The following is a 23,103-nucleotide window of genomic DNA, read 5'->3' on the forward strand; positions in this document are numbered from 1 at the left end:
TTCGGATAAGAGTGAGGTCCATCTGTTGACTGCTCTCTGGACCCTTCCTCCACAGCCATATGCTCTTCTCACATTCCTCAATTATGAAAAATGTAAGTTCCACTTACCTCCTCTTCCTTTTTCTATAATACTGTACTCTTCCTCTTACCTTCCCTTTTTTTCCCTTCTTAAAGTCCTCAGAACAGAACCAAGCCATCCCCAACTCCTAAGTTGTCTTTTTTTCTTTCCTTACTTAACTCCCTCAATATTCCTTGAAGTCATTAAGGTACCGGACACATTTCTTCTCCCCTATAGAATGCTAACACTCTGACATATACCTCCCCTTCCAATTGCTCAAATAAATTTACCCTTCTATATTTCTCTTTACCCATATGTTTGGATTTCAGAGTTCCTACTCAGTTCTGGTCTTTTCATCAAAAAAGTTTTTTATTCCATTAAAAATCCATTTCCCCTATGTAAAATGAAACTCAGCTTTGCAGGTTAAGTATTTCTTGGTTGTTAATCTCTATCTTTTGCCTTTAAGAATATTATATTGGTGCAGTGGATAGAACACCTGGCCTGGAGTCAGGAAGACTTATCTTCCTGAAATCAAATCTTAGGCATTTACTAGCTGTGTGACCCTGGACAAATCACTTAACCCTGTTTGCTTCAGTTTCCTCATCTACAAAATGAGTTGGAGAAGGAAATGGTAAACTATTCCAATATCTCTGCCAAGGAAACCCCAAATGGGGTCACAAGAATTGGACACAATTGAAAAACAACTGAACAAATGACAAGATCTCCTCTGGTTTTTAGAAGGAAGGAAATACGCATTTAGTAAGCAACTACTATATCCTAGGCATTGTTCCAGGTTCTTCACAAATATTATTTCACTTGATTACAAATATTACTTCATTTGAAGGAGGTGCTATTATTATCCCATTGTACAGTTGAGGAAATGGAGGCAGACAGAAATTAAGGACACATAGCTAGTAAGTGACTGAGATGGGATTTGAACTCAGGTCTTCATGGATCCATCAGGTTTTGTGTGATCTTAACTGTGGTTCCTTGCTACTTGAACTCCTTCTTTCTGGATACCTGCAGTGTTTTTCTTTAATGTAGGAGCTCTATTATTTATTATTATTATTTTTTTTAGGCATGACATTCCTGGGACTTTTCCTTTCATGTTATTTTTAGGAGGTGACTCATGGATTCTATCTTCACTTTTCACTCTGGTTGAAATAGAACTGGTCAGCTTTCATTATGATTTCTTGAAATATGGTGTCCCAGCTTTTTTTTTTAAATCATGGTTTTCAAAAAGTTCAGTGATTTCTTTTTTCTCTTTAAGTCCACTTTTTAAAAAAGAGTTCAGTTCTGAATTCTCTCCCTCCCCTTCTCATTGGGAAAGCAAGAAAAACAGAATTCATTACAAACACATATAATCAAGCAAAAAAAAAAAATCCCTGCATTAGTCACATCCAAAAAAAAAGCCTCAGTCTGTACCCCAAGTCCATTATTTCTCTATCTGGAGGTGGGTACCATGTTTTACCACGAGTCCTCAGAAGTCCAGTGATTCTCAAATAATGTCTCCTCTTGTTTCACCTTGTTGTCAGCTGTTTTTGAGATTATAGATGATTGCAGATCTTCCTTGGGTCTCCTGAGTTTTTGTGTTGACCTCCACCTCCTAAGGTGAGGCTCCTCGGAACTTTGAGGTTCAGAGCACAGGGTCTCCAGGGCCCTCTAAGTTGTGGTACTGTGTTAGTCACTGACAGTGCCTGAGGTTTCCAAAGTCCCCATCCTGGGGTTTTCTGATGATCCTGGGGCTTCCTAATCTTGCATCTTTCTCAATAGAGTCCTCCGTTCTTGTTGCCTTTGGATGCTGAGTCCTACAGGCTACACCTGTCTCTGGCAAGATACTGGTTGTACTAGGAAGCTGGGTTTGTCTGTGCTGCTGCTGGCTTTGCCCAAGGCCTCCTTTCCTACTCCCCATGTGCTTCTGGTTTATTTTTATGTAGATCAATGGTGGTAGAATCATTTGCACTAGTTTTTAACTGGATTTTTAAAATCATTATTTGGACCATTGTGAATTTCAAGGTTTTGACAGAGTAGGTATGTTGGATATGTGTGGTCTGCCTTGATTCAGGAGCTATGTTGACCAGAAGTCCCTATGAGCTCTTAATTGCTAAATCTGATGGTTTTGTATCAGCCCTGATCCTTTTGGACCTATCTGCTGCATTTGAAACTGACTACCCTCTCTTCCTGAATATCCTCTCCAATCTGGGGTTTTGTGATACAATTCTCTTCTCATTCTCCTTCTGCCTATCTGACCAAAATTTCATTTACTGGCTCATAGTATCATGCCCTCTAAATGTGGGTATTCTCCCAGGCTCTGTCCTAAACCCTCTCCTTTTCTCTTCCTAGTCTTTTTTGGTGACCATATCAGCTTCCATGGTTTTATTTCTCAGTCTCTATGCAGATGACTCACAAATCTATAGATCTAGCCCATTCTCCCTCTTGAACTTCAGTCCCACCTCACCAATCACCTATTAAACATTTCGAACTGGATGTTCTGGAGACATCTCAAACATTATGTCTAAAATTGAACTCATTCTTTTTTCCTCAAACTCTCCTCTCTTCTAAATGTCCCTTTTTCTATTGAAAGCGCCATCATTTTCCAGTCTTCCTAGTATGTTACCTCAGCATTATCCTAAACTTCCCACTCTTTCTCACCCTACATATCCAATCAGTGGTTAAATCTTGCTGTTTCTACCTTCACGCCATGTCTCATGTTTGACTTCTTTTTACTCATACAACAACCACCCGGGCAATCTCAACAGCCTCCTAATTATTCTCCTTGTTTCAAATCTCTCACCAGTCCAGTCCATCCTGGTCCCCAAAGTAATTTTCTTAAACATAGTTCTGAAAACATTACTCCCTTACTCAAACTCCAATAACTGCTTAACATCTCTAGGATAAAATAGAAATTCTGCTTAGCTTCTAAAACCCTTCACAACCTGGCCCCAAACCATCTTTTCAGCCTCATTTTACATTATTCTCCCTCCCACACTCTTCAGTCCAGCCAAACTCACCCTCTCTTTGTTCCTTACACAGAACACTCCATCTCCTGTCAGCCCTTTTACCCTGGCCATCCCATATGCCCAGAATACAATCCTTCCTTAACTCTGCCTTGCAGAAACTTTCTCATCTTTCAAGATGCTGCTCAGGTACCATGATGCTTTTCCTGATTCCTGTCAAATTGCTAGTGCCCTCCCTCTTAGCCTACTTCTTGTTTAATCACTTTGAACGTATTTGTACTACTCTTTATGATCATTTTATGTAACAGCTGGCATTTACATAGTTCTTGAAGGTTTGTAAAACACTTTATAAATAATTATCTTATTTTATCCTCACTATAATCCTGGGAGGTAGGTACTATTATTATTCTCATTTTACAGATGAGGAAACTGAGGCACAAAGAGGTTAAGTGACTTGCCCAGGGTCACACAGGTAGTAAGCATCTGAGGCTAGATTTCAACTTGCATCTTTCTCACTCTAAGTGCAATATGTCTCTTCCTTTCGCCATCCTCTCTTCTCTCTCCTCTCCTTCCTCTCTCTCTCTCCTCATCTCTCTCTCTCTCCCTCTCTCTCTTAAACTACCTATACATATACACATATGTACATGTATATGTCATTTGGAAACATTTGGTCAGAAGCCTGACTACCTTTGATTCTATAAACTGCTACAGGAAGTCTCAGAAGGGCAGAGGCAAATGACTTCATTAGAAATTTTGGCAACAGCTACCATCTTCTCCGCAGGTAACTAGGTGGTGCCATAGTGCATAGTGTGCTGAGTCAGGAAGATTCATCTTCTGAGTTCAAATCTGGCCTCAGACATTTACTAGCTGTGTGACCCAGGGCAAGTCACTTAACCCTGTTTGCCTCACTTTCCTCATCTGTAGCTGGAGAAGGAAATGGCAAACCACTCTAATATCTTTGCCAAGAAAACTCCAAATAGTGTCATGGAGAGTCAGACAGGACTGAAAAATGACTGAACAACAACCATCTTCCTGCCCCACAGATTAAGTGAACTAATTTCCTGTTTGTACTAACAAAGATGTCCCAACCTGAGATAATTATTCTCTTTTCCCATAAACCTGCTCCTCTTTCTAACTTCACCATTTCTGTTATTGGCATTAACCAGTCTGCCACATTGGAAACCTTACTGTTAACTTTGATTCCTCTCTCCTTCATCTTTCAAAGCCAATCAGTTATCCACTCCTGCCAATTCTACAATATCTCTTTCATCTGCTCCTTCCTCTCCATTTCCAATGCCACTATCCTAGTAGAGGCCCTTGTTACCTGGGTTAATGCAATTGCCTCCTATCAGGCCTCATCATTCCCACTTTCCCCTGCCAATCCATCCTTCATACTGCTGCCAAACCAATATTTTTTTCTGTTTACATTTGGTCATGCCACTCCTCTGCCCCCAAATCTTCAGTGGCTCCCCATTAACCACCAAGTAATGTTCAAACTTCTTTGTTTAGCAATAAAGACCCTACATACTCTGGTGCCACCCTATTTTTGTTAGCTTTATATTACTACCCTCCACCCACTCTAAGTTCTAGGCAAACTGCATTAATCTCTGTCCCTTAAACATGGCCTGTTCATCTTGGCTTTTATGTCCTATGCCTGGAATGTCCTTCCTCCCCCTCTGTTGTAGGAGCACATCGATGCCCACTCAAGGAAGGCTAGTTTTTCCTTAAAAGGTCCTGAAACCATCTTTAGGACTTCCATGAGACCAAGGCTTGACACGGTAAGTAGCTTCCTGATCAGCTAAGCACAAAAGCCAGCACGTGAAGATTCAATGGCTCCTTTCTCAGGTCCAGAACACATATCTGACAAGCAATCCACCATGGCAAATTGAGAGGCAGGGACTTTGCACCCAACTGAAATAGTGTTGTGAATTTCCTCTTATTAAATGTTAGATGGTCAATAAGTATCATTCTAATCTCAAAGCTGAACCACCTTACTAGACTGAATCAGGCTAGCCTCAAAGCGCCTTCGTCTGTTGAATTTATGCTCATCCTTGAAAGCTAAATTCAAGTGTCATCTTTTCCACAAACTCTTCCATGTTCCCCACTCAGTGAGTAATGAACACTCCTCCTTCAAACATCACCTAGCACTTTTACATCAATCTAATGTAACACTGTATGGTAAAGATATGTATGTCATTTGGTTCTATTAGTCTGTAAATTCCTTGAAGGTAGGAAGTATGTAATATAAATTTCTATCTTCCCCTTCACCCAATGTTTAGTACAGTGTTCTGTATATAACCTGTGCTTAATAAATGTATATTGTGTTAAATTTAATGATGTTTCCAAAGTACTCAAAGGTACTTAAAAACAGTTTGTTCTCTTAATTTTTTAAAACACCCCCCTTTTAAAAATTTGTAGTATCTCTGCACCCAGAGAAAGAACTGATAAACAGAAGCATGTGTAGAATGATTTTACATATATAGACATATTTGTGTCTAATAGTAGCCATCTCTGGGAAGGGGACGGGAAGTAAAAAAAGGAAAAAAATTACATGATTACTTTGTTATATATTTAAAAGGAATAGCTTTTGTTTATGTGGGCTATATCTATATAATAGATTTGCAGTTTCATGTGCAATCATATTTTTAAAAATTATATTATAGAAATGCTTGTTTTATTCTATAAATTAAAATTTTAACAAATAAATTAAAAAATTTGTAGTATCTATAACTGGAGGTTCAGAAACATTGCCACTTATTAGCTCCATGATCTTGTACAGGTCAAGCTAAGCCTTCATTATATCCTTTGTGAAATCCAGCTTCAGATACTTGCTAGCTATATGACACTGGGCAGATCCCTTAGCCTCAGTCAACCTCAGTTTCCTCATTTGCAAAATGGGAATAATAATAGCACCTACCTCCCAGGGTTGCTGTAAGGATCAAATCAGATCATATTTGTAAGGAGCTTTGCAAAACCTAAGGTACTATATAAATGTTAGCTATTGATTAAAATGGAGATATTACCTACAGGACCTACCTCAGAGGTCTGTTGGGAGGAAAACTTTGCAAATGGTAAAGAAGTAAAAAATGTGAGCTAGTCTGAAAAAAGCATCACCAACAAAAAGTAAAAACTTATCCTAGTTCCAGGGTGAATGAATAAAGTCACTTATATTCAGAAAATCAGAATTTTAGAAAAAAGATGTTATAGATCATCAGGTCTGGACCTGTTATTTTGTAGATGAGGTTACAGAGGTCCAGAAAGATTAAGGGACGTGTTTCAGGTTACACAGCTAAACACTGGTAGAACAAGAACTTTATACAACTCAAGGCTCTTTCCTCTGCAATAGCCATTCTTAAAGTGTGGTCTGTTGACTCCAGGAAATCCTTGAGATCTTCTCAACTGAGTCCACAAGGTCACTAGTTTCATAAGAATACTGAGACATTATCTACCTATTAAAATTCTCCTTCCTTTTCCAAATACATACCTATTTGAGGCTGAATTTCTTTATATACTTCAATCAAAACAATATATTGCAACAGATTGGATGCAAAAACAGAAAGGAGAATCCAGATGTCTTCAATTAAACCAGACATTAAAGAGATTTGCAAAAATATGTAAAACAATGCCTCTCTTCTCACCATTTTTGCTTTAGAAAATATAATTATTGTCATAAAAATGTTATTTATGTTAATGTGGAATGGTTTTATAACTGTTTTAAGTGAATTTATGAATGTTTTAAAATTTATTAGTTTTAACATCAAAAAGATAAATATTGATAGACATAGCCCACATAAACAAAAGCTCTTTGAGGTCCTCAATACATTTTAAGAGTATAAAAGGTCCCTGAAACCAAAAAGTTTGAGAACCATTACTCTATACAATGCCTCCTTAATATTCTCACAACCTGTCCTACTTTCTTTTTTGTTTGTTTGTTTGCTTGCTTCTAGAGGCAGAGGTGGGCATACTGGATAAAGTTCTGGGCTTAGAGTCAGGAAGACCTGAATTCAAATGCAGCCTCAGACACTTACTATGTAACCCAGGGTAATTACCATAACCACTATCTGCTTCCATTTTCACAACATGGGTGTGATTATAACACATGAGAAAATACAGGGATACCTTGTTTTGCTGCATTTTTTACAGACTGAAGGTTTGTGGTGACAGCTGTGTCAATCAAGTCTATCAGCACCATTTTTCTAATAGCATGTGCTCACATAGTGTCTCTCTGTTACATTTTGTTAATTCTTGCAATATTTCAAATATTGCATCAGTTATAGACATCTGTGATAAGCGATCTTTGATGTTACTATTGTAATTGTTTTGGGGCATCACAAACGTTGCCCATCTAAGATGGTGAACTTAAGTGATAAATGTGTGTGTATTCCCACTGTTCCACCAACCAGTTGTTCTCCCCATGCCCCCACCCTCTACCTCCCTCTCCTTGGACCTCCTTATTCTCTTAGACACAACAATATTGAAATTAGGCCAATTAATAATTCTACAATGGTCTCTAACTGTTCAAGTGAAAGGAAAAGTCAATTGGTGTGCAAACTTGGTTGCTGACTTATTTTTAAAAATTGCCACAGCCACCCCACCCTTCAGCAACCACCATCCTGATCAGTCAGCAGCCATCAATATTGAGGCAAGACCCTCCATCAACAAAAAGATTATGGCTCCCTGAAGGCTCAGATGATGGTTAGCATTTTTTAACAACAAAGTATTTTTTAAATTAAGGCATGTATATTGTTTTTTAGATATAATACTATTGTATACTTAATAAACTACAGTATAGCATAAATATAACTTTTATATGCACTGGGAAATCAAAAATTTCATATGACTCACAATTTATTGCAATATTTGCTTTATTGCAGTGGTCTGGAACCAAACTCACAATATCTCTGAGATATGCTGTATTTGTGAAGTGCTTAGTGCCTAGCACACAGTAGGTGCTTTATAAATGCTTGTTTCCTTCCATTTTCTTGTCCAGATGCTTGAAGTAGGACCCTAATGGTTAGAGGAATTTATGAATGCCTTTATACATTTCTATTGCATCTACTCCCCTGATAATAGCATTAAGAAAACACATATTGTTATCATTATCACTGTGCATATAAACTCAATCACCCTCTGGGCTCTTCATTTTATTTTCCTTAAATTGAATGATTGAGCTATGTCTCTCAAAAGTAAATAAGCACATAAATCTTGTAAGGGAATCTTGAATGGCACTGGCTCCAAACCCCAATTATTTAGAAACCATTAATGTGGTTTGGTTGGTTTTTTTCCCCAAAAAATGTTTCATACAAGGAAAGACGATAGAAATATAAATGTGAACTGCCTGTTTGCATACATTTTTAGAATGCTAAGTGACAAGCAGTGATTGAGATTGGAGGTTGTTTTATTTTCAAGGGAGGGAGGGGATAAAAAGTAATTGAATATGTCACTCATCAGAATTTCTCAGCTAAACTGCTAACTGTCAATCTGAATTGACATTTGAACAGTGACAATTTCAATCCTACTTTAAAGTGAGCTGAGAGCCAGGGTAATTCCATAATTATTTTTTAAATCATTATTGCTTCTGTGGTACATTAGGGTTTCTTTTTTCACCCCTTCCTGTCTTCCCTCCCCACTCCTATAATAATGCAGGGGTAGCTAGGTGGCTCAGTGGATAGAGCACCGGCCCTGAAGTCAGGAGTACCTGAGTTCAAACCCGGCCTCAGACCAAACACTTGACACTAGCTATGTGACCCTGGGCAAGTCACTTAACCTCAATTGCCTTAAAAAAAAAAAAACCTCCACTCCTATAATAATGCAGCAGAATACATACTAGTCAAATCTCAATTATTTGCCCAAGTTTAACCTTTCCAAAAATTGCTGCTACATAGGAAAGCCTGTGAGCCTATAAGACAGAGCCCACTCACCCACATCCACCATACAAGTTTCATTATCGCCTCCATTCACACAAGATATGGGACAAGCCAGAAAGAGCACTTTCCATCTCTTATTGCCTCCTCTCTTCTGCCTGCACTGCCCTGTAGCAGCAGGATTTATCACAGCACACAAAGTGGCCTCTAGAGCCTATTTTAAACTTAAAAATTCCTGGCACACTAGTGCGGCACATTCCTTCATATCCTTGCCATCCATTAGGAGGAGCAAATGCAGCAGGTAATCCCATGTTTCAACAGTGGATTTCTGGAAGACCTACAAAACACATCTATTTGTTGTCCTCTCAGGCCCAGCATTGGCCCATAGGCCTGGGGTGAGTTCCTATAAGTCAGAGAAGGCAAATGTGAGGCAGTGTATAGATACCACAAGACAATGCCACACTTAAAAGTGCAAAGTTTTGTCTGCTATTGAGCATTTGCCATTCACCAAGCAATAAAGTTTTGAACTCTCCTCAAGCTCTTCCCAGGTTTTTGACCATTGAATTCTCTAATTCTACCCCACCTCTCCTTCCTAAAGAGATTTTTCTTTTCTTCTTCTTTATTTAAATCTGTGTATGGAATAGATGTACTCCCCTGGTGTCTGCCACTTCCCAATTTAGGGTTGCTGGAATCCTAAGCATGTAAAGGGTTAGACTCAGGACTGTAGTCAGGAATTTTTAAAATTAATGGGCCCTGGCAGAAATTTATGGGCACATGCAAATGTAAGCAATTGGGACAGGGTGAGATTTCATATGAGGCCTTGCCAGCTTAGCTGTCCTATGCAATATCAAGACGGAGTGCCTTTTTATGACAACTGTCTAAGGACTTGAAAAGGGAGTAGCAGGGGAAATGACAATATGATACCTTTCCCCCACATTCTCCTCACTAGGAAAAGGAGGAAGTCATACATCAATCTGAATGGATTGAGGAGGTTGCTTTCTGTTGTTAAGAGACTGAGATCTTCTCAAGAATTCAAAATTAATCTGTACCTAATAGTTAACCTTACTTCCAGGTACCTTCAAATCTGTCCTAAAGCCTCTAGTGCATAGAGTGGTATCTCCACCCATCAGTCAGCCTGAAGAGAAGCCTAGACAGGTTCTACTAAGAAGACCAGGATGCAGGGGAAAAATGAAGAACACACAGAAAACCAGTGCTTAGCATGGTGCCTGGCACATAATAGGTGTTCAATAAATGCTTATTGACTTGACATAGCACTTCTGCTCACCCCTCTAGGTCTTTGCTCTCTCTTCTGACTGTCATAGGAGCAGTTGGCAGCAGTAGACATCTGTCTTCTCCTTCAGCTCTTTGAAGAATTCCATTTTGACCCATAAAAGGACAAATGGCATCTCTTTCTTCTCTCTCATCTTTGTTCAGAACTGGGATCCTTTTAAGGTCTCTAGTTTAGGCCCAATAGGGAATGGGTGAGGTAATCCAATTTTAGTTGATTTGTAAAAATGATTGTCTATGTCCTTAAGGTTATTGTTAAGATTTATATTCTCAATGGTTAGAAATAATTTTTGTTGAATTTGTATGTTTCAGCTAAAGACAGAGCTGAGCTAGAAATTTCTTGGAAAACTCTCATTAAAAATCCTCCATCACTTTCTTTTGTGTAAAATTGACTGTTTATAAGGCACAATTCAGCCAGCTCACTCTCCTGTCATGCCCTGCATAAAGATCCTGAGAGTTACTAGCTAAGAAAGTGGGGTCACTTACACCCTCAGATCCCTTCCTGGATCAGGGCTACTAAAACCTGCCCCCCTAAGAGATGCATCTTGAAGGGAGGCAAAGTCCTTAAATGACTCAGTATGGTAATGGCCTCCAGTTGGAAGACTTGGCCAAAATAAGGGTAGGTGAAATACTCACGATTCTACGTCACAAGACGGAGTTTCCAGGGTGACAGACCACTATTAGTTGCGTCTTCATCAGGAAAAATGCCAAAGGGGCAGATAATCTCAAAAGCAACCAGAACCATTCCATAAGGTTATGATGAGATGTAGTGATATGTCTAGAACTGAATTCCTCATCTTTCCCCTTTATTATAGGCCCATACTTAAATTAGGCTCAGTACAGCTGCTTCAAAGTTTAAAATCCTTTTAAAAACCACTTTACTATTTAAAAATTAAAAGAACATATTTTACAAGGATAACAGTTAAAATATTCCTCTGTTCTGCCTATAGAGGCCACCATTCCCCGGCCCCCTCCCCTTCCCAGTCCCTCCCCAGCCTGAGCCTTCCAGCATTATGAAAACACGCACACACACACACACACACACACACACACACACACACACACACACACACACACAAAGCCTTCTTAAGGGACCAACCTGGATTACTTGCATTTAGAGCTGTGATTCATGCTGCTGGATCTAGGTATCCGTGGAAGTAGTCCATGGATAATTATCCAAGGAGTTCATGACCTAGCGTAGGAAAAATTACATCTTTATTTCAATATGATCTATTTTCTTTGAAATCCTATGTATTTTACTTTGTGCATTTAAAACATTACTCAGAGAAGAGGTCCAAGTTTTATCTGATTGTGAAAAAGGCATGTGACTCAAAGAAGGCTAAGAAGCTTGGGGCTACAGCAACTGCCTAGGTGTAAGAAGTATTGATTGGGTAAGACCTTCACTGAAAAAGGACAGCTAGGGAGATGGGAAAAGGTAAAGGAAGGGAAAAGGAGCCCTGGGACAGCCAAAAGCCTTGGTCCAGGAGTGTGCTGGTAAAGGTTTGCCAATGGGATGGGGGAGGAGAAGGGGTAAATGTACCCACAACAAGCATTTACATTTAATCTGTATTATTAAAACTTTCTCCACCACTTTCTTAATCAACAGAAAACAATCAAGCCCTGATTAGTAGTTTGCTGACTTCCAGGGTATAAATAAATGCTCACACTGAAAATTTCACAATTGGCCCCATCTGAGCTGGCTACAGCATACTTCCGCCAGGTCCCACAGTGGGGTTATTCTTCCCCTATAGCAACAACACTTGCAGCCACATAAAATTGATATAGCACCTAAGACACTCTCACACTTACTCCTCTTCTTAACTCCTCAGTGCAGCCAGCGGTCTAAAAGCCTGCCTTTGTACTGACCCTGAATCAGCTTAAAAATCGGCTTTATTTTTTAAAGTGATTTGTTCTGAATTTAATATTAAAGATCAAAACAGCCACTCAAACTTGGTCTACAATCATTTATACTTAAGTAAGCGATTTGTTTTAAATTTAATATTAGAGATCAAAACAGCCACTCAAACTTGGTCTACAATCGTTTATACTTAAATAAATTTATACTCAAATATACTTAAATAAGTATTTAACTACACAAAATGTCAAAAACAACTTTTAAATAACAGAGGTGGCATAGTGTACAGAGTGCCGGGCCTTGAGTCAAAAGACTCATCTTCCTGAGTTCAAATCTGGCCTCAGACACTTACTAGCTGTGTGACCCTGGGCAAGTCACTTAACCCTGTTTTTCTCAATTCCTTTTCAATAAAATGAGCTGAAGAAGGAAATGGCAAATCACTCCAATATCTTTGCCAAGAAAATAAAAAATGGGGTCCCAAAGAGTTTGACACAATTAAAACTAGTGAACAACAACAACAATCCCCTATCAGGTTTCTGTGTCCATTTATTCTTATATACTTTTCCTTTTAGCAAGTATTCTTCTAGTTCTGCTTTTCTGGCTTTGCATTATTTCACAAAGTGTCTTCCATGTTTCTTTATATTCCATCTTGATCACTTTGCAAATTTGGAAACTGAGGCTGCAAAAGCTTAAAGAACTTGCCCAAGGTTACCTATAAGAGTTGGGAATCAAACTCTTTCTACCTTTCCTATTGCCTAGCCTAATGATTTACATTAGCAAGTAATTTACTTTTTGATTAGCTAAATTGACAAAGCTGTAGAATTGTACTGATGGTTCTATTGACACTTGTACTTTAAGATTTTCATTTGCAATAGATGAAAGAGATGTAGCCTGTTAAACATATGCCTTCAATGAAAAAATAAATCTGAGTACTTTCAAAGTATAAGCATTATACCAGTCACTTGTTTTCTATAAAAGACTGGCATAAGAATCATACTCACAAGAAAAATTAGACCCTCTTCTTCTAATGGTTGCTATGATAAAGGCATACTAGACCCTCAACCATCTTTGGGTTAGGTTATTACATTTTACATTGTACTCTATGGCTACCAAAATAAATCTAAGGAGTGGTTTTTAGAAAATAACACTATTTGTGCCTGAATATTAATTATGAACTGGAAATGACAAATATTGACACTGCTACTTCAGATAATTCAAAGCATCATTCAAACTAACAAGCATTTATTAAGTGCCTATCACATGCCAGGCAATGTGCTGGGTGTTGGTGATAAAGACAAAAATGAAGTGTGTGTGAGTGTGTAGATAAAAAAAAACAGAAAGAGAGAGAGAGAGAAAAAAAAGAGAGAGAACAAAAAAAATTGAGAACTAGAGAACATGAGCAACCAGGAAGAGGGGAATTAGGGAAAGCTTCATGAAGTAGGTAGCACCTGTGTTGAGCCCTGAAGGAAGACATGGAAAAGAGATGATGTACCAGGCACTGTGCTAAACACTGGGGATATAAATATGAAAAAAAAAAAAAAAGGCAATCCCTGCCCTCAAGGAGCTTACAATCTAATGAGGGAAGACAAAATACAAAAGAAAGCTGGAAGAGGTGGGGGGGAAGGAGGATATCAGGAAGGTACCCAATGAAGGCATGGTGGAAAAGTCAAAATAGAAATGAGTGCAGCCAGATGAGAAATGAGATGTCTGTCTTGTGCCTCCTCCTTAACTGAAGGCTGAGGAGCTCATGGCTCCACCTTCTAAACAGAGGGACAGAGGGTACTGATAAGGTGTGAATACCAAGGCTGATTGGATCTTGCAGGATGATATTTCCTAACAAAGATGAAGTTATTGGGAGGATGACCAAGAAGTCCAGAAATGCAACTGGATAAGAAATGGTGGGGGAGAGGGGGAGGGGGGCAGAGAGAAGGGGAGAGAAAGTACAATTTAGACCTAGGATGGGAATATCAAGTTTGGGGAACAACTATAAGTCCAATTATTGGGGCAGCTAGGTGGTACATTGGATAGAGTGTCAGGTCTGGAGTCAGGAAGATTCATCTTCCTGAGTTCAAATCTGGCCTCAGATACTTACTAGCTGTGTAACCCTAGACAAGTCACTTAACCCTGTTTGCCTCAGTTTCCTCATCTATAAAGTGAGCTGGAGGAGAAAATGGCAAACCATTACAGTGTCTTTGCCAAGAAAACCCTAAATGGGGTCTCGAAGACTCTATACAACTGAACAACAACAGAAGTCAATGGAATGTAGAGTTCATGAAAGGAAGTTGTAAGAAATGAGGCTATTAAAATAGGGGGGAGTCAGACTGTGGGGGACCTTAAATGCTGGGCTGAGGAATTTGTATTTTTTCCTGGAGGCAATGGAAAATCACCGAAAGTTTTTAACCAGAGGAGTGACCTGTGCCTTAGGAAAATTATCTTGACAGCTACATGGACAATGGATCAGAACAGATGGAAAAGAGAACAATTGGAGTTGTGGTTGTGTGAGTGGAGAGAAGGGGACAGAAACAAGAGATTCTGGGGAGGTAGAATTGACAAGATTTGGCAACCTGGTGACGGGGGAGAGGGGAATTAGAAAAGGGGGAGAGTTGAGATTGACTCCAAGGTTTCCTACCCTGGAAGGATGGCTGTATTCTCAACAGAAAGAACAAATATTAGAGGAGATAGAAAGATAATTATTTCTGTTTTGGATATGGCGAGTGGTACTGTACGGCAGAGTGGCGAAATGGGACTAGAGTTCTGGAGAGAGATTAGATGGAAATACAGAGGTGACAACTGAACCCATGGATGCTGATGAGATCACCAAGAGAAAGTGTGTGTGGAAAGAGAAGGAAAGGGCCCAGGACAGAGCCTACACTAAAGGGAGATCAGGAGATGAGTACTGTCTCTTTGAAGAAGACTGAAAAGGGCAACCAGACAATTAGGAAGAAAACCAGGGGACAGCAGTATCACAAAACTAAGGAGAGGAGAACAGATTCAGGAAGAAGACGCAGTTAACAGTATGCAGAGAGGTCAAGAATGATGAGGATTGAGGAAAAAAACCATTAGATTGAGCAGTTAAGAGACTCCCGGTAACCTTGCAGAAAGGGTTTTCAGTTGAGTGGTGAGGACAGAAACAATATTGCAGGGAATAAGTGAATGGAGGTGAAGAGGTGAAGACAATGGATGTAAACGTTTCCTTCCAGGAGTTTGGCAAAGAAATGGAGGAAAAACAAACCTTGAGGAGGCAGTGTCAAGTGAGGGGTTTTTTAAATATATTTTTATTTTGCTAAATATTTGTCGACTACATGTAAAAATTTTTTAACATACATTTAAAAAAAATTTTAAGTTCTAGATTCTCTCTCCCTCTGGCCCCTCCCCCACCTCTTGAGAAGGCAAGCAATGTAATATCAATTATACTTGTGAAGTCATGCAAAATATATTTCCATATTAGCCATGTTACAACCAACAACCTCCTCCCCCTACCAAAAAAAAAAAACTCAAGAAAAATAAAGTTTAAAAAGTCTGTTTCAGTCTGCACTCAGAGTTCACCAGCATTTTTCTTCATGAGTCCTTTGGAATTGTTTTGGATCACTGTCTTGATCGGAGTAGTTAAGTCTTTCACAGCTGATCATCATTACAACATTGCTGTTACTGAATATAATGTTCTCTTGGTTCTGTTCACTTCACTTTGCATGAATAAGTGATTGTTTGTTAAGTGTAGCAGAGATTACACTCCATAGAACGTGTGTGGAAATGGGCCTGTAGAAGTTGCTCTTTGGGCAATTTCCAAGGACTCTGGGGTCATTCATGACTACGTGTTGAATTTAGCACTGGCCCTTGGGATATTGCAGCAAATTCGAGGCCAGGGATGGGGAACCTTCAGCCTTGAGGCCACATGTGGCTTTCTAGGTCCTTGGGTGCCGCCTTTTGACTGAGTCCAAGTTTTACAGAACAAATCCTTTTATTCAGAGGATCAGTTCTGTGAAGTTTAGAGTCAGTCAAAGGGCCGCACTTGAGGACCTAGCGGGCTACATGTGGCCTGGAGGCTGAAGGCTCCCCACCCCTGTGCTAGGCTGTCTCTTGGTCCTTCCCCCTACCCCATAGCAGCTGCAGGGAGTTAGGGAGCTCTGTCAGTTAAAAAAGGAGAAACCGATTTTGTAAGCTCTTTTACTTCAATTCTCTGAGAGGTGTGGCAAGTAACTCTTCCCATGAGGGATGGGGGAAGGTCTGCCTTCCTGTAAATATGGCTGAATGGTGGCTGTGAGCATGTGGGAGCTAACGACTGAGTCTCAGAGTCCTATCTGCCTCTTCTGTTTTGTATTTCTTTGCCTAGTTTAGGTGACCTAGCAGCAGTCCTGAGATAGCCATTTCCAAGCTTGGAGCACATTTTGTAAGTTCAAGATCTCTTGAAGAGATAATGAGTTCTTAATCAGTGCTAAAAATGCTTTTTCTAAATCCACTACAACACTTCTGGGAATATAAGATCATCAATGGCAGAAGATGAGTTCAAACCCGGGCCTGGCTTGCCAGGAGACACGTACTTGGAGGGAACTATTTGGACAGTACAGAGCTGAGGTGAAATGTACAACGTTTATTTAGCAATTCCGCAAATTTCTTCATGTTCAGATGTTTAAGTTCCAATCTCCCAGGAGAGCACAACAGTATTTAGAAGTTAATGTAGCCTGTTTTCATTCTTTGTCAACGTACATTGTTAGTCTGTGAGCTTTTAAAATTTGTTTTGTTTTGGCATTTCTTTTATGTGGAAGAAATAAATAGCTGTCTTGTGCCTACTTTACATGATTCATTGAGAACCTTTTTACTCCACCCCATGGGAAATAATCTATACATTAGCCAAAACCTAAAGTTTAAGTAATTTCCCCTGTGGCTCTGAAGTGGGAGCATACAGAGCCATAGACAGGAAGATGAAAGATCCTGAGCCCTGCCTCTGTAGGTCAGGTTCCCCCAGAACTGAATCTGGTCTACACTTACATGTTCAGAGAAGAGATAGGCCCCTTGATGGAGAGGGAGGAGGTATAGCACCCCACCTCATTAGACCCAATAGCAGTTCTTGGTGTTAAATAAGAATGGGAAAACCCTACCATGTTCAAAGACCGCAGAAAAGAGCCACTAAATGGAAAGAGATTAAAGAAGGGTAGAAATGACTGGCATGTCAAATTCCTGGAGGAGCCAGGAGAATATGCGAAAGAAAGCTCAGGTAGAGTGGCTGACCTTGGCAAGGAGAAGGACGATCTCTTCACCAGAGAACAGAGGAGGAGAGGGAGGGTCAAGATGAAGAGTGCTTTTGTAGGATGGAGTGAAGAAGAGAGCACATGGGGATAGATGACTTTTATATATTTTTTAATGTATAGCACATCTTTATTTTACTTATTTTAAAATAGATTTTATACACAGAGTGTGTGTGTGTGTGTGTGTGTGTGTGCGCGCGCGCGCTTATTTCCTTTCCTCCTTGGATGTCAGCTGTTCTGAACCAGCAAAGGGAGCTACTGAGCTGCTGTGCAGCTTTGCCTCTCCAAGTATTCTCTGTAACTCTCTCTTTGTATTCTACGATGTCCCCCTTCCTAGAGCTTTTTAGTCAGTATTTTAGCCAGTAGCCTCCTATCTTCTCTATCAGGTAAGGAAAGAAGCAATAGGTCAGACTGTAACAAACAAAATAAATTCTTAAAAGCTGCTTGGCTTCCCTTCCCCAAACAGCTTTTTAAAAATTTAATTTTTTTTTCAATTAATAAAATTATAGCTTTCCTTTCCACTTTCCCCCAGTGAGTAGTTCTTTAAAAAATCAATTTTATTGATTTCCTATGTTTTTTACATCACCTATATTCATGAGTGTGTTGGTATATATTTAACAATAAGTTCTCTGGGGAAAGGGGTGGACATGTACACACATGCTTTTAAGTTTAATCTGCATTACTAACATTTTCTCTCTCACTTTCTCAAGCCTAGACAATCAACAAGACAATAAATCTAACCCTGATTTATAGCATTTGCCAGTTTCTAAGATGTAAACGTTCATACAGAAAATTTAACAATCAGCTTCACAGTAAGCTAACTCCAGAAGACTACTATCTACATTTCACATTGTATCCCTCCATCCACCACTTCTCAGACAGCCATCTCTTAAAATAAAGAAAAAAATTAAGCAAAATAGACCAATATATCAAAAAAGTTTAATGTTATATATAGTGTTCCACATCCATGATTCCTTAACCTCTGCAAAGAGGTAGAATGTGGGGGCAGAGAAGGGATGGAATTGTTTTCTTATATCTCTTCTTTTAGTATAAGCTTTGGTTATTATAATTTTGCAACATTGTTTCAATTATTTTGGGTTTTTCAAAAATTTACATTGTTATAGTCATTTATATTTCATTTACATTCTTTTCTTGATTCTCTTTAATTCACTTTGCATCAGTTCATGTAGATTTTTCTATGCTTCTCTGTATTCATCACATTTGTGATTTTGTACCACACAGTAATATTCCATTCCACTCATATACTACATTTTCTTTGACCATGGGCCAAATGGTGGACATCTACTTTGTTGCCAGTTCTTTGCTATACCTTGCTCATCTCTTAAATACTTTAAAAGACATTATATGACAAAATTTTTAAAAGGTATTATAAGATTAAACTGATTAAGAATTAAACCAATGAAATCCTAGTTATTATTAATTCCATTATCTACAAAAGGATCAGTACAATGAATTTTGGGGGCAGATTTGTTAAAATCTCTTTAAAACATGCTTTTGAAATTGACATTTGATAAATCCATAAAATTTTGTTAGCTAAAAAAAAAATTACCTTTGAGTCAAGAAATAAAACCAGCTAGAAAATCACATTTAAAAAACAGGATCATCTCAAATCAATGACTAAAAAAAAAATTACCTTTGAGTCAAGAAATAAAACCAGCTAGAAAATCACATTTAAAAAACAGAATCATCTCAAATCAATGACTAAAATACAGTTAAATTTTTAAATATAGAGAATCAGATGAGTTTTTCATGGGAAGGATATCTGATAAGTAGGTACTGAATCACAGAACTACAGAGTCTCTTATTTGGAAGGAACCTCCTCAGAAGTCTTTTAGTCCTTTTTGTACTTGAACCGAAATCTTTGCTATTAAGTTCTCTACTTGAAGACCTCGTGTGATGAGTGATACAAGCCTTCCTAAGACAATTCATTCCACTTTGGATAGCTGTATTTATACCAAACCAAAATCTGCCTCTCTGAAATTTTCATTCACCATTTCTGGTTCTACTCTTAGGGCCAAACAGAAAAAGTTGAATCCTTCTCCTACATGACAGCCCTTCAGATGTTTAAAGACAGCTAGCATGTCCTCCTAAGAGTTTTCTTCTGTAGCCTAAATGTCTTCAGTTCCTCCTTTTGAGTCCTTTGACCATTTTTATCACATTTCTCTGATCACCATCCAATTTGTCACTGCCTTCCTAAAATATGGCACTCAGAACTACTCATTATCCTCCAGATGTTGTCTGACCCAGATTGTTGCACAGGACTATCATGCTTTCTCTTTCTGGATCCTAAGTTTTGGTTAGTACAGCCTGAGCTCTTTTCAGTTTTTAGACTGTCATGTCAAATTATTAACTCATATTTAGCTTCCATTTACTAAATTCCCCAGATTCTTTTTTGTATAAGCAATATTACATAGCTGTTCCCCCAATCTTTTATTTGTTCAGTTAAATCTATTTTTTTACTGCACATTTAGGAGCTCAACTATTTTCTTCTATTTGTCTCTATAAAAATTCAGCCAATCTTGATAGTTTGTCAGTATCTTCTTGGATTCTGATTCTGTCAACTAGTGCATTAGCCATCCCTCAGAGTTTCATGCCATTCATATATTTGATGAGCACCCCATCTCTGCTTTCAACTAAGTCACTGATACAAATGTCTGATAGAATAGAGGCTAGGACACTCCTGACATTGATCCATCTAATCAGTTCTGAGTTTATTGTGACTCTACTATCCTCTAACAACCCATATCTCTCCATCCTGTTCACAAGGATTATTGCAGGAGCCCTTGCCAAATGTCTTCCTGAAATTCAGATACGCCATGTCTACAGTATTCCTTTTATCTTCCAGTCTAGTGACCATGTCAAAAAAACAAATACAAAAAATGAAGCTAAGCTGCCATGACTTGAGGCAGCAAAGATGGAAAATGAGAAAGTTCCCCACTTCAAGGGTGGGAGACACAGAAATGGCACCTTAGTTGAACCTTGAAGGAAGAGAAATATCTAACATAAAGAGATGTGGAGCAGGGAAATTCTAGGCACAAAGGACAGCTGGTATGACTGCATGGAGGCAGAAAAGCATGGGACAAAATTGGGGAAAAGTTTGGCTAAAGCGTAGAGTACATGAAGGGTCCTGAGGTAACAATGATCCTGGCTATATTAATGTGCATATAGCTTTATATGGGTATATATATGTGTGTATATGTGTATATATAGGTATATGTGTGTGTGTGTGTGTGTGTGTGCAAATATCTATATCTATATCTATGGTTTATCTCACAAGCCTGGGGAGTGATTTTTAATTTGGACTTTCTCTGTCTCTCCCTCTCCCTCTCTGTCTCTCTCTCTCATCAAGAACTCTCACCTTCCTCTCCCAGAAGAAGTTTGTGTATATCTCCTTCTCAGGGTCTAGGAGTATTCTGAAGGGCAGAGGGTATCTCTTTCTCAAATGCTATCACCTCAATCCCTATTCTCGTGTTTGCTACACTCCCACTATTAGATACCGATTAGACTAGCACCCTCAGTTCCATTTAGCCAATGAAACATCAAAGAACATTTACAATGGGATATTTACTTTGAAGATAAGGCAAGAAAAGAAGTACAAACATTTTCTCCCAATACCTCAGAGAGTACACCCTCTCCTATACCACCTCAGTCTCTGGGGGGAGTAGCATATTTTTTATACAACATTGGTTCTTCTAAGTCAATGACCAAATGTAGCGCTGCTGCAAAATGAGCCCTTGTTTTAGCTACTTCTGGGCTTGGTCCCAAAGGCTACATATTTGCTGAATTTGGAAGGGATCTAGCCTCAACTAGCTGTGTGACCCTAAGCAATTCACGTAACCTCTCTGTGCCTCAGTTTCCTCATCTGTAAAATGTACATAGAAATAGCACCTACTACCCAGGGTTATTGTGAAGATAAATGAAATAATACTTGTGAAACACTTATCAGAGTGCCTGGCACATAGTACACATGTAATATATGTCTGTTTCCTTCCCTTCATGGGGGATAACAAGGAGTCTCCTATCCAAGAGACCTGGAAGAACATACCTATTCCCCTTAGTATGCTGAGAACAACCCCTCATTTCCAGGCCCATTCCATTCACAATATCATAGAGCAAAATGTTATCAGAAAGAAGAAAACAGAAATCCTAGGATGAGTAAGCAGTGTTACCCTTAAAGATACATACATGTTTATGTCTATTTAGTCTTGTCTGACTCTTCATGATGCCATTTGGGGTTTTCTTGGCAAAGATACTGGAGTGATTTGCCATGTTCTTCTCCAGCTCATTTTATAAATGAGGAAACAGAGGAAAACAGGGTTAAGTGACTTACCCAGGGTCACACAGCTAGTAAATGTCTGAGGCCAGATGTAAACTCAGGAAGATAAGTCTACCTGATTCCAGGCACAGTGCTCTATCCACTGTGCCACCTAGCTGTGCCATGTATGTATATACACATACATTCACATACACATACATACACACACACACACACATATATGCCCTGAGTCAATTACATTTCTCATGACGGTTTTTTATCCTCTGGTAGAAGTATCTTGGTGGTAAATTCTATCTCTGCCTGCTCTTGCCCACCACTCAAAGGAAAGGGAGAAGAGGAAATTGTGTTCCTCTCTTTCTCTAACTTCCTGCTGACATTCATGGTTCAGTAGGACAGTCTTGCAGTTCCTTAGGAAAGTAGAGTATTTATTTTATTTTCTATTATTCTGTACCTGATAAATATCAACAACAAAAATCATTTTCTTATACAAGAAAAAGAGCAAAAGAAGAGGATTATATCTGAAACTGTGATTCTCTTTTACATAGAGGGTTTTTAAAAAAATAATATATATATTACATTTAACATGGTAGTTCCAGCACTACCCTGCTTGTCTGTTTCCCATTCCAAACTTCATCATGGGTAGTTCTAAAATGTTTTACTAATACTTTTTTATTTCTTCTCTCTCTCTCTCTCTCTCAGTATCACATTCCTTCTTCCCCATCCATAACTATCCCTGCTTAAAAAAAAAAATACAGTCAAGCAAAATAAACCATGCATTGACTATATCTGAGGATATAGGTCTCATTCTCTACCTTTAGTCCATCAATTCTCTGCTAAGAGATTGGAAGCATAATTTATCATCATCTTCGGGAATCATGATTGCTCATTACAGCAGGGAAGTCTTAAATGGGCTCTCTCATCATTCAATGCCATCTCATGCAAAACAGAGGCAAAAACATTTTATCAGTCTTTCTTTTCTTTTTTGGTTCTTACCACTTTCACAAGTGATTACTAGTGAACAGTCTCTCCTCCAGTTACCAGCCTCAGCTATCATCATGAATAACCCTTGGAATGGACATTCTATTTTCCCCAGTTACTCAAAAGGGAAAGGGAGAAGGAGGGAACAAATGTTTCACCACTTACTACATGTGTTATAATTACACTGACTTAGACACAATATAATAAATAATTTCCATTAGAAGTTAGAATCATACTCTTTGACCAAGAGATTCTACTACTAGGCATATATCCCCAAGGAGGTTATCAATAAAAAGAGTACCCATATACACGAAAATATTTATAGCAGCACTTTTTGTGGTGGCCAAAAACTAGAAATAAAGTAGATGTTCATTACATGGGAAAGAGCTAAACAAAATGTGGTATGTGAATGTGATGGAAGATTACTGCATTGTAAGAAAGTACCTATGTGATGAATACAGAGAAGCACAGAGTTACATGAACTGATGCAGAATGAAGTAAGGAGGGACTAGAAAACAATATATGCAATGACTACAACAATGTAAATGGAAAGAACAGCGACCAC

This window comes from Vombatus ursinus, unplaced genomic scaffold, assembly GCF_900497805.2.
Source record: "Vombatus ursinus unplaced genomic scaffold, bare-nosed wombat genome assembly UNPS02000577.1, whole genome shotgun sequence".
NCBI classification, from domain to species: domain Eukaryota; kingdom Metazoa; phylum Chordata; class Mammalia; order Diprotodontia; family Vombatidae; genus Vombatus; species Vombatus ursinus.